Here is a 12,750-nt window from a genome sequence, read left to right on the forward strand (position 1 = left end):
CTCTTTTTTTTTTCCAGGTGTTGGCACAAGTGAGAAGAACTGCTGTGAGATGGAGGGACAGAAGCTGGCATCCTCTGTTCTCTTCAGTAACTATGCTAAGTCTGTTTTGTTGATTGCTCTTGGTAGGCATGAAGGAGAACACAAGCTGTAGGTTCAGCAGATCTGGGTATGGTACGTATATTCAAAATGTAAGCAACACAAAAGATGTGGATTTAGCCACTATTCCCTTACTTGGGCATCCTTACTAATATCCTTTTGACTAAATTTCAGAGCCTGGCTGGCTGTGACTGCAGTTATTGGCTCATATATTATACTGTAAGGATGCCCCATTGGATAACAATGCTAGTAAGTGGCAGCAGTTTGCTTATTGGAGGACATGGAAGAAAATTAACAAATTTGCTATTTGGGTTAGAAATCCTATGCCATAATAGCGTTATCTATCCAGATCTTGTATGTGTATTGGAATTGTGTGATATTAAGCACCTAAAAAACACAATTCTGCATTAAAACATAGTCTAATTTTGAGTCATTCACACTCACATGTACGTCATAACACAGAAGATGGAGCGACTTAAAATATTTATGGTATTGTGCTGTAACATATCTTTATGCAATCCCTACATTTACATTTCATTTAGCTGTTATCCTGCCCTTAGGGAAATCTCTTTTGCCCAAGAATGCACATTCTCTGTAACAAAAAGGATCACAAAAAAAGAACTGTAGCAATATTTATAGAAGGAAGAAGTATCTGAAAATTCACCATTTTATGATGGTGAATTTCAGAAGGTGAATGGTAGTTTGCCAGTGGCCTAGGAAAAACAAACCAAAATAAACTCTAGGGAAATTATTGCTTCTGATAGAGTCACAGTTAAAAATGAGGAGAGCTTTGCCCAAAATTGAGGTTCAGCAGAAGCTCAAAGCCACATGACTTGAAAGCAAATCAAAAGTGGAAGAATGGTCTTTTGATCAAGGCACTGACCTGAGAGCAAGTACAGGTTCACGTCTTCACTCTGCTACATACTTCCTGTCTTTATATCTACTGTCTCTGTGCTGCTGTGCTTTCTTTTTTTTTTTATGTAGTGAGACTGATAACATCTAAATTGCATGCTGCCTAGGATGGGGCTATCTTTGACTCTGCCGAGAAGTGAATAGTTCAGTGAGGGCTCAGTCGTGTGGTATCATGGTGCTGTGGTAATGCTTAACACATTGGCAGAAATGCTTCTCAGTCAAAACGTTTCTGATTTTGACATGCTTTTGCAACAATGTGTCACAATTTCACTTCACAATACAAATTCTCAGAAGTTTCTAAGGTGAAGATTTTTCCATTGGAAAGATCTAAGTGAAGTGAGTTAAAATATTTCATGAACATGTATCAACCTCCTCATATTCTAAGGTGTGTTATGAAAACATTTTGCTGTGGATGGGGCAAAATGATTTCCTTCAAATTTACCAGTCTCTTTTGCACCCTTGCAAACAAATGTGAGCCTTAGCAAATCTAAATATTTTAGAATATGTTGCTTCATGAACAACTGAGGGATTTTTGACATTTTGCTTTGACGTGATTAAAACAAATGTAAAAAAATCTCTGAATTTCCTCTCCAACATATGTTCCACGTTTTAACCAGCATTACTGCACAGTGTCCACCGAGATCACCATTTTAATAAAAATGCCTACAAATCTTTAATTCCACTGTTATTAACTCAAAAAACCTCTCAGAAATTCAGTATTCATAAAAGAAAAATCTTCTTGTGATCTTGTAATCTTTCTAATACAGCAGCACTGAATAATGAGAAGCAAAAGCTACAGATCTAATTACTGGCCATCACTGGCTCAGGAGTCATAAAAACCTTGACTCTGAATAAACAACCCAACTTCTATTATTGAAGTATTACATCTTGTACCAAAAAAAAAAACCCGCTGTATCTTCTTATGATAAAGAAATGCATCTTTATGAAAAGATTAGATCAGCTGATTATGTAACAGCATATTTATGGCCTAAAAATGTCCAACCAGAACTAGTCCTGCTATTGCAGGTCTTTACACTGAATTGTAATCAGGGTATGGATAAGAAGGAAAGGAGATGAGAGCTGTCCATCAGTGCAATTGGAGTGATGGGGCTTGCTGACTTCCCTGGTTTTTGTTTTGTTTTGTTTGAATCATTAACTTGAGAAGCAAATGAATAAAATACAAAATTGTAATTTCACTTGAAAGCAGTGTTGGAGGGTGGGAAGTAGGGTGAGAGTGTAGACTGGGGGGGTTGAAAGCCCTGCACTACCCTGGGGCTCCTTGTCCAAGCACCTGGCGCCACAGCTGGCCTTGCAGCCAGGAGCTCCTGGCCTCCAAGGAGTACTGCAGAGAAGATAAAGGCTGTTTGATCTCACTAGTGTTTGTGGTCTTCTTGTTCCTGGGAAGTTTCTTTTTTTCAAAGCATTCTTGGACTTTCAGAAAGCTTACCATTGATTAACAGGAAGATAGCAAGGTAATTGTGGGAACAGCTTGCCTTGGGGTGATGTCTAGAGCAGTATCTGCTCTCCATATCTGCACACAGTTATTCACGTTCATTTGAGAGGAGTAAACAGATTCTGTGTAAATCCTTGGATTTCTGTCATATAAATTCAAATGAATACCATTTACCTATCTCTCTAAAAGAAAGCAAATTTCCTAATTATGGAGATAACTGAGAAATATGAAAAAAAAAAGGGGGGGGGGAAACCTGCTTAAAATGAGAGTAGTCCTTTTTGGGCTCTGTTTGGCTAGGGAATTTACAAACATTGGGTCTGTACAGACAGAGAAGGAGTGCCTATTGTAATACAAACACAGAAACCTTAGAATCAGAAGACTGTAGACACGGCAAGAACAGACAGGCTTGCAGCAAGTGCTGATTTAAGTGGTGCAGCAGGGAATGGCAGAGTAGGCACTGGTGTGGTGAGACTGGATTTCAAATGAATGAGATTACTCATCAGGACTGCAGGAGATAAAACATTAGGAATGAGTAAGTTAAAGTATATCTTCAATTAAGGCCATTTTCCATTCAGCGTGAACAAATCTGCTATTAGCTGCAAAAACCGATAAAAATTATAATCAAGGAAAAAGCTATATAGCACTCAACCTTTGTGCTATTATAGGACAGGAATTAATTTGGTCATTGTTATATCAAATCGGTTGGTTAGGCTCACATTCAGCCCAACGTGAACAACCGACAACTGCTACAACACGATTTTCAAAGTGTCCTAATCCTGTAGGTACATCTGGATAGCCTATCCATTATAGTGGAAGAAACTTACAAAAGAAATAAGCTATAAAGGACTAATAATTCACATATAGCCATTCCTTTGTAATCATAATGGGAAAAATTAAAACCTTCTGGCTTAGATTTCAGGAACTAGTGACAAGTGAGGAGCTATGTGAGAAATGGTGCACAATTATAGCACCTTGGTGAGGAACTAACATCCCTCTTGTAAGGAGAAACTGCATCTCACAAGCCTTCTGGAGACTGCTGAGTCAGAGAGCATTCATGTTGTGGTTACTGAGTTGATGTAGTCCATGTGGATTTCCAGAAGATTGGTGGTTAGGTGTAAAGTCTCTTAAGGAAACTCTGCAGCAATGACATAAGGGGAAATATTTTTACATGAATAAATAAAAGTGATTCAGGAGAGTAAAAAAACAGAAACAAACAAACAACAACAACAAAAAAACAATAAAAAACCCCCACAACAGTTACAAAATACTAAGGAAAGATCCCATTATCTTAATAATAATGATTTAGTGTAACTCAAATGTAAAGAAGGACAAAACATCCTGGGTTTAAACAAACTCTGATTTTACTAGTGGTACTGAGGAGTGATACCTTGAGTTTCTAATAGATAGTTATATGAAAATTTCTGATCACAACTACAGGAAAAAAAAAGTAATAATAAAGTTGAAAATTGATCTAGCATTAGAAATTATGAGGAAAAGAAAAGAAGAAACAACAGAGAACCACTTCCCATCAGTATGTTTGAATACCAAATGCTTTTCTGGTCCTAGCATTTCAAAGGATGTATAAGAACTGGCAAGGTTTAGAAAACGACAGTAGGCTCAGCAAAGTTACCAGAAGTGCTCCTTTTCAAGATAAGATTAAAAAGGCTGGAATCCTTCTCACTGAAAAAGAGATGCCTGAGGTGTGTAAAGCAGTTAGTGACATGAAGAGAGTGGATAGTGATCAATTGTTCTCAATTTCTTCCACTACAAGAACAAAAGGACATCAAACAGAGGTAATATAAGCCAAGTTCACTGGCACAGGTTGCCCAGAGAAGCTGTGGATGCCCCATCCCTGGAGAGACAGATCCAGATTGGATGGGGCCCTGGGCAGCCTGAGCTGGTGGGGGGGAGCCCTGCCCACAGTGGGGGTGGAACTGGTAGGCTTTGAGGTCCCTTCCAACACAAGCCATTCTATGGGTAACAGGCCTGTGGAATTCCTTGTTGTGGGATGTCAACTAACACTTTTCTGCATCTGGATGAGGATATCATGAACTTAAGTCAGGGAGATCTGCTGAGGGATGCTCATTGTCCAGAGACCAAGCCTGGTTCAGGAATCCTCTGAGCTGCAAAGGGCTGAAGGCTGTTAGAGTCTTGGGATTATCATACGTGTCTTGCTCCGTAGGCACCTGCTTTAATGTACTGGTGGAAACAGAAAAATGAGTAACTGGATCTGCTGTCCAATCCACTCTGGTTTGCTTTTGTTCTTCTATAACACTGTATCCGTAACAGGTCAAAGCAGTTTCTAACTTCAGGCCCTGCTGTGCTTGAAGGCTTAAGACAAACCTTCACTGGGAACGTTATCAATGTCACAGTTTTGTCAAGATCCTCTGGCTGAAATACATACCCAGACCAGTTTGCTGAGAAATCTCTATCTAGCAAATGAAGCAAATAAACTCTGGCATCTCATCCTGTGCCCCGGAGAGTTGCCTGGCAGGCTGATACTGAATTAAAATGCTTAATCACAATCTGCTGAACATGCAAGGTTTCCGTGTACTTTGACCCCACATGAGTAGAATAGATACAGATAATACTGTAGAGACCATGCTATAATTTATATTCATCCTATGTCACAGCAACAGGACCAAATATTACAAGTTATAGATCTGTGGCAATACTATGCATGTAGTAAAATCATAGCAGTTACCATTTGGGGCTGATTATTGGGCACTCTGAAGCTGCTTTATACATCACTGACAATGTAACAGGGGAATTAAAGTGAGTGAGAGTCCCTTTTTACATCCATTTAGTGTCTCTTATGCTGCCAAAGCAACATAAATTGGTCTTAGAGCAGTGAAGAGCAGACTGTTCCAGTTTAAATTTGCTGGTTTTACAGAGAGGTAGTGCCTGCCCATTTTATTTCAGACAGGAAAAAGTACGAGGGAAATGGCAGGAGAATCAACTTGTCGCTGATGTAGACTGTAAATGCATGCTGCAGAGCTACTTCCTTGATTTCAGGTGACACAGAAGAACAAGTTGAAACAAATGACACAGAAAAATGTTCTCTAGATTTGAGCTGTTTCAACAATAATTTGTTGTCCATCAGACTCATGAGGCTTAACTAATGCTTTGTGAACTATTTCAACTAGGATATCCTTTTTCACCAAATATCTTTTCCAGTTGATTAGCCTGTAACTAAAATGTCTCTTGAGTAAGATACAAATTCTGGATGCCCTAATAAACTGACTAGCCAGTAATTCATTCCCACTGCCATGCAGCTTTCACTTTTGTAATCTTGGGGGGGTTTATCCCTGTCAGTACAATTCTTTGTACAGAAAGAGTTGGTTATTCCCCACCAGCTCTGTATCTGACCTCACATCTCCTGACGTAAATTTAAGAAGAAGTGTGGTACTGCATTTGTCACCTTCATTCTGCATTTAAAGCCGGGCTGGGCCATATTGATCCTTCTGCCTCCCCATTTTAATAAACCTGCCTTGCCACCATCAGAGGTACCAAGCAGACTTGCTTTTACAGATTTTTTAGCTGGCTTTAATTTTTGGATACATATATTTAAAAGATAGCCATTAACTAAAAAATATAAAACATTTTTCTTTTTTTTTTTTTTTTAATCATGGCACAGGTCTGCAGTACCATTTTTGTGGGCTTGTGGAAAAGCAAATAACATAAACTCACCTCTGACTGCAGTAGACTAGCAACATAAAATCAAGCCTTGCCTTTGCAGCTTTTTATCCTAGCATGATGTGCAACAACAGGCAAAGCTTTTAGCCTGCAGAGACTAAGGGAGAATTCTAATATACAAGAGACAGGCACTTTCATTATCATTAACAAGCATGCTGGATTATTCATGAAAGCCTCACTTATGGATATAAGCAGGCGTTTGCCATTCATCTCTTAGTGTAATTTAACTCAACGGATCACTTTTTTATGTTAATCTCGTGGAAGGTATTTTGATCTTAATCTATTTTTTTTTTATTAACACTATACTAAAGCTCTGTATGCATTTACACCCACCCATCTAGAGCTGGATTGCAGAGCCATCAATCAGGGGCAATACATATGCCAATGTCATGGGAAATCTTGCAAGGATTACCAAAATGAAGAATCTGGAATTAGCTGGAAGTGTATTGGGAGGACTGGCTCTGAAGGGCCACCCCTGTCCTGCAGGTGAGTAGGAAGACTCTGACACTTGGCTTGCAAATGTTTCTCTGTATTAAAGAACTGATTTGTCTGAAAGAGAGCATTTTATCCCCTCGGTGCCACTGATTCCCTGAACGCCCAGGGGAGGATGAGCAAGGTCAGGAACTTACAGCATAGCAAAGAATGGCAACATTTGCTTCCTAGTGCTACAATATCATCACCAATGAGAAGGCTGAGCAAACTGGTCTTGCAGTCGTGTATGTGGTTTTGTTCAGGCACTGTCAAATGACAATGTACATATAGACATTTAGCTGAAGAGAGAATAGGAGGAATACTTCGTAGCAAACTTGCCTTGTTTATTTGGATGGAGCCAGGAAGGAAAGTTTGACTAAGTCATTGGGCTAGTTGTTATGCTAAAGAGACAGAGATACGTTTACATATGGCTACATCTTCAAATTATGGTGAGGGAGGTAGCAGTAAAACTGAGTGTTGTCTATACTTGAAATCTGGTGTTTTGAGGTAAGGCAGGGAAAAATGGGTAATCTCCATTTTGCCAAATCAGAGGGAGGTTCACCACTGATTTGCATCTTTCCTCGACTACGCAAGTGCACAGAGTTATATGTGTTTGTTTCATACTTGTAACCTGTAAAAGTTGTTCAAATTTAAAAAACGCCCTAAGTTTTACACTCAATTATATCAACTAAAAATCATCTGCTTAGCACTGGTCTGCTTAGCACCTTGATAAGTATATATTTTAAGATGGCTGGCTGCCTTAGAAGTTACTTTCATGTAACACTTATTCCCACTAAAAAGTCAGGATATTTCTATTAGATTTTTGACTTGTCTTAAATTTTGCATGAGAATTCTCTATTAAACTGTACAGTATGTATAGAAACAATACCCCAGAGAAGTTCTTAAAAGATCCATGGATCTTTTCCCAAAAATGCTTTATTTTTTACCCTCTTCCTCTCATCTGTCTTTCTCTTGTTATTTCTACCTGCTCCCCTATCTCTTTGCTTTTCTAATAAATATCAGTTATTAAAAAAAAACATAAATCCATGAAATTGTTGATGTAGAGCAGAACTAAAATTGGTGCTGTGAAAACCCCCCTCAATAAGAAGCAGTGAGGGTTTGATTAGGTTGTTGCAAAAGGAAAAGCAGCTTCCTAGAGATGATCTCTGCATAACAGCCTTATTTTTCTTCTATCCCTGTTCTTCCTTCTCTTGGTCCTATGCTGAAACTGTTATTATGGCAATAATAGGCATTTATGCTATTTATGCTATCGTCCAAATGTGTGACTTGATTAGCATGCTTGCAACCCGACAATACTGCAGTTTTGTGTATGGCAAATAATGGCTGGGAGAAGGCACAGAAGGGAGGGACACACTGTTACATTAAGGCTGCAGCTAAATCTGAGCATACTGCTGTGTTCCTCATTCACAGGGGACAGAAGATCAGTTGCTTTCTCTCTCAGCTTATCTCTCTCTGAGCTTCTTTTTGGATTTTTCTTGAAAACGCAATGAGGAGATGTTGAGAACAGTCGAAATAGCATATATGGTCACTGCATTTCATCTTAAAGGAGGGAAATCTGCATGCTTGCACTGTGAAGCGATAAATATACACAGGCTGAACGTGTTGATGGACCTGGATACAAAATGATGCAAGGGAACCAAGGCAGGCTTCATTTATTTCCAATTTCTAAAATGCACTTTAAATATTTCCTACAGCTGCTATGCTATCACTTTACGCGGCCCCAAACTGAGCCAAAGGTAGCATTTTCCCCCTTGTGGGCATTTAAAAAATCTTACCAATATTTCTGAACATCCAAAAATATAATTAAAATATGTATTTCAGTCCAGCCACCAAGTGCAGTAGATTTTATATGTCTAAGTCCAACATCCTCACTAAAAGTAAAAATAAACAAGTCTTGCTTTTTACCTGCATATTAGAGATTTCAGACAACTACATTGTCTGGTTGTTGCAGGCTTGTTTTTCTCTTTGTTTTCAAGGTTTTACTTGATCAGTAAATAGAGGAACTTCAGGAACGTGTTTCTTGTTTTATTGATAAGTACACATAGAGATTTGATTGCCCGTATGGTACCACAGAACAGGATACCTTTCCTATGCATACTACCTGATCTCACAGCTGAGAAAATAGCATAAACAAAATGTCAGGAGAGAAAAAAGCTAGATGTTGTGTCTTATCAGCAACTGTAGCTTTAAGTTTGAAGAAATATCTTGACAATTTTCCTGAAGTTTTAACCTTTTAATTGTGATACTCTTTGTATTTCCTTTGTAAACAGTACTGCAGTGGTACATGGATCTGTCCAGCTACCATTTCCAAGCAGCAGATCTGTTTACTAGTCTTCTGTACATCTTTTCTCCTAGAAATCCCAAAGTAAGGAGAATAAATGCCTCAGTGTTGGTCAGAGTAAATTACATCTTCAACAAAAAGCATAAACTTGGTATCTAAATCAACATTATCCTGGTTTAGATACTCTTTTATGTTATGGTATCTTTTTGTATTCCATTTTCCAACCATATTTACAGAAATTGTACTCAGACATTTAAAGCATCCTATCCTATTACATTTTATACTATGTAGAACAGCACAGTAACTATCAGCCTACAGTCAGATGGAGGAATTCCTTGATAAGACTACTGTAATTGCTTTCATCTTTCATCTCCTTTGTTTAGAGCAACATTTTTCAAAAGGAAAATATAATGCACCAGAATGCATCTGGCAAGAAAGGGAAGTTGGTATTGCTACTAGCTGTTGAGGTACTAAAGATCAGTGGTAAACAAAGGAGTGGGGCACCTTGAAGAACATCAGATCTCATTGTGCTGCTTTGTTCTTGCTCACATTTTGGCCATACTATCTCTGCAATCATATCACTTTCCCAAATTTTGATTTGATTGTCATTAGTGCCAATCATACAAAATTTCAACATGCAAGAAAAGCAAACGTCTGAATAGTGAATGGCAAGAAACCTTGAAACACTTCTACCTTCCTGGATGAAATCTGATATCAGGTCCCCTTGCTTTCTAAATTTGATATGAAAATGAGTACGACAAGAAATATATTTCTACATGTTTAATCAAGAGAAATGGCATTCAGCAGAGTATTCTGAAATAAAGCACCAGTGAAAGCACACGACTGAGTCAAGTCCTTGGAGACTCATTACTATTTGCAACTCCACAGCTTTTTCCTTGTGCACCACTGCCCTATCCTCACCAATAATTGTTAAATACTTTAACCCCAGCCCTAATGAAAAAGAAGAAAATGAATGGCTGACCTGGAAGTAACGTTGTGATGTAAATGTTGTCTAGCGTAGATGTTTCCTCTCGAGCTGGTGTCACATGCAAGTTAATTTCATTCTTCAAGCAACAAGGGACATATTTTCACCCAATCTTTTGCAGGCAAGATGGAGCTCATTCTGCATGTCCTCTGAGCATGGCTGAGGTGAAGCAGTTCGGACTGAAGGAACCCATTTAATCTACACTCATTATTTCTGCCATCCAATAAATAATTGAAAAAAAACCCCAGCTCTCCTCTGGGGAACTATTTCCACTGTTTCCACCCAGAAGAGAATTTGTCTCCAAAAATTTAATATACAAGCCTAGGATATCATACTTCCCACGTAGAGGTTTTTTTTTTTTTTTAACCATTATTTATTCTCCATTTTTTTTTCTCTCTTTGTTTAAAAGAAATTTGAAAGCAACTTCCTCAGGCAGACCATTATTTGGACAGGCAAGAAAGGTAAAAAATAAAAATAAAAATTCAATATATTTTGCAATGAGGTTTTCAGGAAATCCAAAGGAAAAAAAAACAGTATTTGTCTCAATATGCATTGCAAGAAGAATGTAACATTTATCTGTGTAGCAGAAATGCTAAGTCATGGCCTGAACCAGTGCTTAAGCACCTGGTGGGAAGGCAGGGCCAACCCAGGGGAGCTCAGGTGCACGCAATGCAGCTGAGTGACCGGAAGAGGTGGAGCCAGGATCCACCCCTTCCCAGACCTCATTTAAGAGTTGGCAGCAGATGGGAGGATGGATTGGGTTACTGTATATGTGAGGACTTCCAAGTGTAAGCAGCTTTTTTCCCCCCTTTGTTTTGCATTCATGGCCGCTGTACTTGGGCTCATTCTCACTTATTGCATCTTGGGACTTTACCACCCCGCTGTTATTGCTGTGCTTTTTGTCTCATTACACTATGAGAACTTGAACTGGTTTTTACAGAAGAAATAGATGTCCCCCAAATTCCTTGGCAAAGATCACTGATTAAGAACTTTGTGGAAACCAGTGTTCTTTTCACCTCTTCTACTCTTAACGTTCTTTCCCCAGAGAATGTTTTCAGAACTTGAAGGATTACTGTCCTTCTATAGAACAGCCCATGCCAGGTTGAATGTAGCTTTTCTCTTCCCTTTCTCCTCAACATCCTAGCAATCAGAAAACTTCTAAGAGTGGCTGCTCCCAGGAGCTCTGAGGAGCTGCCCAGTCTTTGCCTCAGGCTTGCTCTCCACCCCCATCCTTTCTCTGCTTCTCACACCCTCCCCAGCACAGACCATAGACTTAGGGTATTTGGTTCACGTTTTTGAGACTTTGCTTGTTAACAGCAAGTGTGCATGAGGTAAATCCTATCTGGGACTGGCTGGCAGGAAGCTCCATATACGTTTCACATAGAGTGGGTGAGTTATTTTCTGTTCGTAGGCAAATGCTATCATTAAACATCAGCTCAGCTGAATCAACAAAACTTCTCTGGATTTGTCACAGGGGAATGAAAACAGAATCTGACCCAACGCATGAAGTAAAGATAACTGATACTTCTGCAGGACAATTTACTTAATATTTATTCTCTTGCTTGCTTTAGAATAAGCTACCTCCTTTACAAAAACAGTGGCAGTTGCATAGGTTAATTAATGCTGAAATAGTATTTATTCTGAAGACTATTATATTCCTTAAGAATTTATCTGTAAGCAGTCAACCAAGAAAACCAATACACTCCAGAGTTACTTCTGCATACCTACCAAACATTTTTTCAAAATAAACTGTATTTTTCCCTTTCTAGCTACATGTGCTTTACCTATACAGTCACTGGCTGTATGTGGTTCTGATCCAAGATATGGAGGTGGTACGACAGCAGCAAAATGTTAGAACACTTGCAAACATTTACATAAAACATAGAGCTAAATATTCTAAGCGTGGTGCTGCAGAAAGAAATCCTAGAACTTCATGAGAGTAACCCCCATTCAATTCAGTGGAATATTCACATCTATCTCTATGACCCAGATATAACCGAGGAAGGAGCAGAGTACAGTTCTGAAACAAATCTGCTGCTACTCAGATAAACTGATAGAGATTAGTTCTTGTTAAAAATGGGCTTGACTTCTCATATGACCTGACATGTGGCTTAAGTATATTCCTCTTTGAATAAATAATACTTTGCTTTTGTGTGGAGTCTGCTGTTGAAGATTTTAGTTTGTGCTAAACACTTCAATTAAAGACCATTCTGTCCTAGACACAGTGAGTGAACCAGACAATAGTCTGAGATATAATTGAAGAAAATATGGTTCCTTCCTAAGGTTTATGACCTTTTCCAGGCCAACAATTTCAATGATTCCAGTTTCTTCCAAGCTCTCCCACCTAATCCTATGGCACACTAAGGAAAGAGTTTTCCCAGTGCTTCCCCCAGAGTAAGTCTTCGTGGTCAAAGTAATGTAAAATTATCTTTTATGGTTGGAATGGCACACTGGTGCTGAAAAGCCAATTATAACCTGGGACCGAATCTAACTGACTTGGGAGGTCTATGAAGGGGTTTACAGATATTTTACAAGTGAGTTGTATACATACTAAGTGGTGCTCTCAAAACTATGTCACAGGTCAGTGAATAATCAGGAATTAAAACCTGTTGTCCTCACCACCAATCACCATGTACTTGCTATTTTCACTTATTTCATCTACTCTACAGTGCACAGCAAAAGAAACAGCCCTCAGCAGAATGTACAGCCCCCCTTAAGTACTGAACATCATTAGCTCTTAGCTAGTCTATTCCTGTTACATGCGAGTGCCTACAGGACAGGCAGGGTCAAAGTCTGAAATATATCAAAGTTTAGGAAATAAGAAGTAAGAGACAT

General features: G+C 38.8%; 1 long non-coding RNA gene across 1 annotated transcript in view; it reads left to right on the forward strand.

Annotated features, from left to right (window-relative positions):
* The window catches only part of LOC110397822, a 54,630-nt gene extending 44,399 nt beyond the window's left edge, over nucleotides 1-10,231 (forward strand). Inside the window, exons 2-3 of the long non-coding RNA XR_002437998.1 lie at nucleotides 18-171; nucleotides 10,037-10,231. This is a non-coding gene — a long non-coding RNA (uncharacterized LOC110397822). The remainder of the gene's footprint in view (nucleotides 1-17; nucleotides 172-10,036) is intronic.

Source organism: Numida meleagris, chromosome 4 (genome assembly GCF_002078875.1).
Source record: "Numida meleagris isolate 19003 breed g44 Domestic line chromosome 4, NumMel1.0, whole genome shotgun sequence".
NCBI classification, from domain to species: Eukaryota; Metazoa; Chordata; class Aves; order Galliformes; family Numididae; genus Numida; species Numida meleagris.